General features: G+C 34.3%; 1 long non-coding RNA gene across 1 annotated transcript in view; it reads left to right on the top strand.

Moving 5' to 3' along the window:
- The window catches only part of LOC108448580, a 12052-nt gene extending 6313 nt beyond the window's left edge, over window positions 1-5739 (top strand). The window contains exon 2 of the long non-coding RNA XR_001864526.1: window positions 5259-5739. This is a non-coding gene — a long non-coding RNA (uncharacterized LOC108448580). The remainder of the gene's footprint in view (window positions 1-5258) is intronic.
- Window positions 5740-6094: the final 355 nt, after the last annotated feature.

Genomic DNA, 6094 nt, shown 5'->3' with positions numbered 1-6094 from the left:
GATGAATTCACACTGGAAATTAGCAGTTTATGTAAGAATGGAATCCTACTTCTGAAGACCAATTCTGCCATTGAATAAGAAGCACTCCATTGCTCTCAGATATGAGTACATAAGATTTTCTGAATCTGTGGTGCATGCAGAGAGTTTGCTTTGCCACAATTCATGGACATATCTTTCTAAAGAAATGTTGTGTCACAAGACCCATGGATTCTGCTGATGCTATTAGGAACACAAAGATATTTGATGATCTCATAAAATTGTGATGGTTTCCACATACAGTTTTGCAAAGCTGTGAGATGGTTTAGATAAAAATATCTCAATTATTAACAGAGGATGTAGCTGCACCATATTACATGGAGGTGCAGTAAGTGGATCCAGGTGTAGAATTGGATAATGCAGAGACTAGTTTGGAACTTTCTGGAAAAATTATTTATCTTGCTAAAAACCAAAGCTCCTTCAAAATACATTTACCCCAAAAGTTTGCTACTCCATTTTTCAAAGAATGCTCTCAAGTCAGGTCATTTCATTTTCTTACAGTTTAAAAAAAAATCCAGAAAGCTGCAGATTTACTTTGCAGAAAAACACTATCTGAATTACAAAGAAAAATTTTTATTTGATGGAAACTATTTTTTCACAAATTTTGTTTCTAAGTATTTTCAGGATTTTTGCCCCCTAGACAAATTCAGTAGAAAAATTACTTTTGTGCCACCATTTTCAAAAGATGAAAAATAATCTCAAACATAACAGTTTATTAATCAAAGCTAAAACTCTCATAACCAAAATGAAAGTTCTCTGGAATCTTGCTGACCATTAGATTCCCTTGAAAATTGAGCAATTAGCAATTAAGCAATTAGCTACAAGATTGAAGAAGCTTCCACAAAGTTACCTTATAAAGAGAGTTTATGTAATATAAGAAAAATCCTATAAGAGTAAGCTCATGTATTGTGATTGCATATCATGTTACAAATGCAAATTGTATCCAACTTTTGCCATTCATTTCTCATTATGCCCAGTAAGAGAGAGAGAGATTGAGAGAAAGAGAAGGTATAATTCAAAAATCTACCCTTACCCCGAAGGAATTGTTATGTAATAGGGGTTCCATTTTCTGAATTTTCAGTCAGCCACTGGATCACAAATTTTGCTTTTACAGGGAACCTATAATACGACCACCTTTTTTGTGCAGGTATGGCTTAAGCTTTTTACCAGATTTTATCAATAGTTACTTCCATAGTGTGTTTTATAAAGAACACCCAAATATTTACCAAATCTATATCCTACAATGAGCTATCTTCAGTAAAGCAATCTTAATTCCAATCCAGAATTTCCATAATGCATTCAGTACAACTAATAAGAATCCATAGCAGACTGACCTTTTTCATTTTACCCATAAAATATATGTGTAACATTATAACAGTACTGACAGACTTTTAAGATTTCAGAGAGCATGTCAGAGAGCATTTATTAAGATACTCCTATTAAGTACCTACAGGCTAAAAAAAAATAAGATGAAAAAGCAGAGTGAAGTGAGAATAGCAAAAACACATTTTAAGCCATTGTAGAATGCTTGGTGGAAACAATTCCAGTGGACTAAAAGGGGATTACTTCCAGGGTTTAATAGTTTTCTAAACAGTATTCTAGAATGACAGCGGGAAATATTTTCTACCAGTACTTATTTTGTCACTTATTTATTCAAAGTCCTAACTGCAGGAAAAAAAAAGTCAGGGTCTACCTAATTTTTTTGTTAAAAGGCCCTGTTTTATACAAGACTAAGCATTTAGCAAGACCTCATTAACATGATAGAAAATGGGACATTTCTGAGTTAATTGCAGAACAGAATGCTGGATTTCCAATGTATTGGAATACTTTACTCAAGTTACTGTCATCCTTAACATAGAAAGATGTGTTACTGGTCATCAAACTTATTTGTGCTTGATACAAAGATGTTTAAAATTCAAATTTCAGTTAGCATTTTGTATAAAGCTGTCCAGCATGTACTACAGGTAGGAATTGTGGACAGCAGCAATAGAATTTTCCATTTAAAATACTGTTAAGGCATAGCTAAAATTTCTATTGATTGTCATTCAATCCTGTAAAGAATTGACAAACGGGAACTATTCTAAGCTTGGGAACATGATCCATTGCAGGTGGGGAGTTGAATCATCTCAAAACCCTGGGAAACTTCTGAAAAAAAGGGTCAAAATTGAAAGGTTAAATGCATATTTAAGGAACAGGTAATCTACCTAAAATCTCAGTAATTCAAGATCAGAGAAAGTACCAGATGGCATCAGTAAAATCTCGCTGGCAAAAGTTCATAATTTAAGTCAGCTGGGGAAAATGTTGCTGAAAATACAGTTTTAATCTGTTGCCTTAAGCATAGTAGATGCTCAGGGAAAAAAGAAAGGTCAATTCAATGGTTCATAAAGCAATTATTTCCCCATAAAATATTTTCTAAAATAATACACATAGTACAACCAAAGGCAGTCACCACAAGGAAAATCTAAATGTTTTCCTACTTTTCAAAACGGTATCAAAACTAGCAGGCTACAAGGTTGCCCTCAGAGGAATGGTTCTCATGTCAAGCAGTTGTTTCCCGGTGCAAAACATCTTGAAAGACCAAGATATTGGATATACACTTGACATAGCTTGACATTAAGAAAATTTCAACTATAGCATACTGCATTTAAAAATGAGATAAAATGGCCTTAAGACTTAGGATTCAGCAAAAATTAGTAAAAAAGAATAGCTAGTGGCTGACGGTTCCAAGTCATCTCTCGTATTGCAGGTGGAACCAACATATCTGTGCCAAATCTCTAGATTCCTTTTTTGCTGAGTGAGAGGCAACTAAGAATTCTGTGTGCAGCTCCTCCAGCCTACCTTACATTTAGCACACTACACATACTTTTTTGAAAGTAACAATCAAAATCGATTCTGAAATGTAAACTTTGTCAAAGCTTTTGGAAACTGAAAATAAATACTTGGTCTTCTGTAAGACTCATCTGCACTGATTCCTTTTTCTGTCATTCATGGTCAAGCCAATTCCCGATGAAGACCCTATGACAACTCAGGTGAAAATTATCTAAATGGCTACTGTAAGAATTAAACTACTGCACTCAGAATGCAGGTTCTAAGTATTCAAGTGCAAGAAAAATGGGAATTAACTACAGCAAATTCGGAAACGTGATATGTTTGAGAGAAAATCTTCAGAAGAAAGCTTAAGGAGTTCATACAAACTGCACCAAAATTCTTAATGAACTCTCATTGAATTTTTAGGCTTTGGAATAAGCCCAAGAAGAGTTGTCTATGTATATTGCTCTCCTATCAAATTAAGAAAGACACAACAACTATTTATAGTTAAATAGAAGGCATAAATGCCCAAGGATGAAGAAATATTTATTTGGTAGAACTATAACTAGCATATTTACTCTGGCCATTAATTATGAATCATTGTGTACCCTACAAAACTGTTAATTTAGGTTGTCACCTTCAAAGGAGTCCAAACCCCAGCAGAAACTGGACTATTCATATTGAACTAAGTGACTGACATATTATTTTGTGGAGTCAATTTCTATAACACCAGGAAGAAGATGAATTTCTGTACAAGCATAAAATAAATTCAAGATTAAATAAATAATAGGATGAATATTTAAAATATCATGTCTAAATATATCCTGAAAATTCAAACAGTTGGCCTGGAAGCATACAAGCTAAGAAGTATACAAACTAAGTGAGGTCTCAAAGCCTGAACATTAAGAGAAAAAGACAGAATATGCACTGTAGTTACGGTCCTGGGTTAGCTAACACCCTGCCTCTGTCCTAAAGCCAGTAGTTTTCTGGATCTTCAGAGGTCTTCCAATTTGATACAGCTAAGATGTTCACGCTTCTTAGTGAATTTTAAACTCCCAGAGTTCCTGTGAGGCTTTTATGCATAAGGCAATGAGGTACAGGTTAAATGACTTACTGATAAACAGGAAATAGTTGATCAATCTGAAAAAGAAAAATTCTTTTTAGAAGTACCACTCCAGTGTTTTAAACACCAGTCCTATAGTCCTCAAATTTTCTAATTATCCCCCATTCCTACTAGTGTTTTGGGGCATGGAATTTTACAGATGACTTTTGCATGATCAAATAGCTGTCAATATTAAGAAATTCTTTTGCTCAGCCACATTTTCCAAGCTGATCTGCTTGAAAGCCCTGGAAAGTTCTGTTGGTTTCAGCAGTTATACCCACCTGAAGCCAAAGAGGAGTAAGATTCCGAGTTCAATTATTAATAAAAAGGAAATTAAATACTGGAGGCTTTACCTTTAGGAAAATTATCTCTGCAGTATTCAAATGAAAAGAAAAAAAAATCTTGAGCCCAGAAACATAAGGGGTTTGAAAATTACAGCTTAACATATATTCTTGGTTTACCCCCTGCTTCTGGAACTGTTGGGAGAATGTCATGGGATATAAAAATGTCATCACTGCCAAAATAACCAATATGATATCATAGAAGATTAATTACTTAGCATGGAAACAATCATGTGAGATAGGTGAACTCTAAACAGAAAACTAAAGGAAGAAATGATCCTGGTTCTACATAGCATCCCAGAAATTTGAGTTAGGGAAAAGAACGTTACAAAAGGTAAATGCTGGGTAGATATGTCTGCAAGTAATATTTCAGTAAAGTTAAACATGAGGTTATTGCTTTTCAGGTTGTTCCTCATGACTTCGAATGGACTTTTATTTGTAATACAAATTCATTTGAATTTTCAGGTGTAGCATAATTATGCTTCAGGTTCCATCAATTATTTATTTTCATGCATCATTACTCTTACAAGAAAATGAAGAATTACAAAAACAGTGCTTGTTTAGTAATGGCCTTTAGGTACATTGTAGGTGATTCTAGTTGGGTTTTTTTTTGTCTTTCTGTCATTAAAGAGCAGAAGAATATTGGTAAAAAAGAGCAGTGGTGCTACTCATCCTAAAGTACCTCGCATCATTCAGAATAAAGCCCTTCCATAGTCAAAGAGAGATAATTTCTCCCTGTAGAATTACACACTAATAATGCAGAGCTAAAGAGTTTCTAATACTAGCACAGAACTGTTTAAGAAGTTCTGCCAGACTGAGGTTAAAAGGAGTTTTTTCAAACCCCTAGTAATGAAGCAAGCATGGACTGGTTTAGAACACAACAGTATTTCTAATCTAGTAGCAGAATTGTAAATGAGCTTGTGTAAGAGGGTGATTGGCTTGTAAATGTATTTTATTGTTTACTTTAAAAGGATGGACAAAAACCACAAAAGAAAGGTAAAAAAGTGGAGAAGAAGAAGATGAATGAAGAGGAATTATTGTTTCAACTAGCTACTGCTGCTCTAACTACTCTGGAGCTGTAACAAACTCTGCCTCCTTTATCAGTTATGGAAGAAACAACAAGAAAATAAGAACACTTATGAACTTAGGTGCTCATTGGAAGAAGTGTGTTGGGGGCTACCAATGCTTGTTTTTGGAATATCTAGAACTGTGGGGTCCTAGTGGGATGCAAGGACCCAACGGGATGCACAAGAAAATCCACTGGAGTGCAGGAGGAAAATATTCTTTGTACCATTAATAGATAAAATCAAAAAATGTTTTAAAAATTGTGTTTGTTTCAACTTTATCTCGTTCACTTTCTAATTTTGTCTTTTTATGTTTTATAGTGTACAGAATGTGTTATTACAGTAGCATTCATACGTAAGTTATACATTAATAAATATACAAAGATTGGGTGTGCCTATTCCAAAATTATTACTGACAGAGATGTGCAATCAAAAAAGTTTGGAGACCACCAGCCTAGAACATTTAATGCTGGAGGCCTATTCCAACAAGGAAATAATAAACAATAGGATGCAGTCCAAAATCTGATCAAGGATGGCTGAACAAGTAAACTTAATAAAGCTTAACAGACTGTGATCCAAAACGCAACACAACGAACAACCAAAACACAACACCACAAAACAAAATGCAACAACCCCTTAAGATATACTCAGCACAAGGAATTCTACAACTGTTATGTCAAACATAAAAGCAGCTTTATAAATATAAAAGGGACTTTAACAAAGCAAAGCGTGTAACAGAGAAG

Source organism: Corvus brachyrhynchos, unplaced genomic scaffold, assembly GCF_000691975.1.
Source record: "Corvus brachyrhynchos isolate BGI_N302 unplaced genomic scaffold, ASM69197v1 scaffold115, whole genome shotgun sequence".
Classification (NCBI taxonomy): domain Eukaryota; kingdom Metazoa; phylum Chordata; class Aves; order Passeriformes; family Corvidae; genus Corvus; species Corvus brachyrhynchos.
This window is presented reverse-complemented; position numbering and strand designations above follow the sequence as displayed.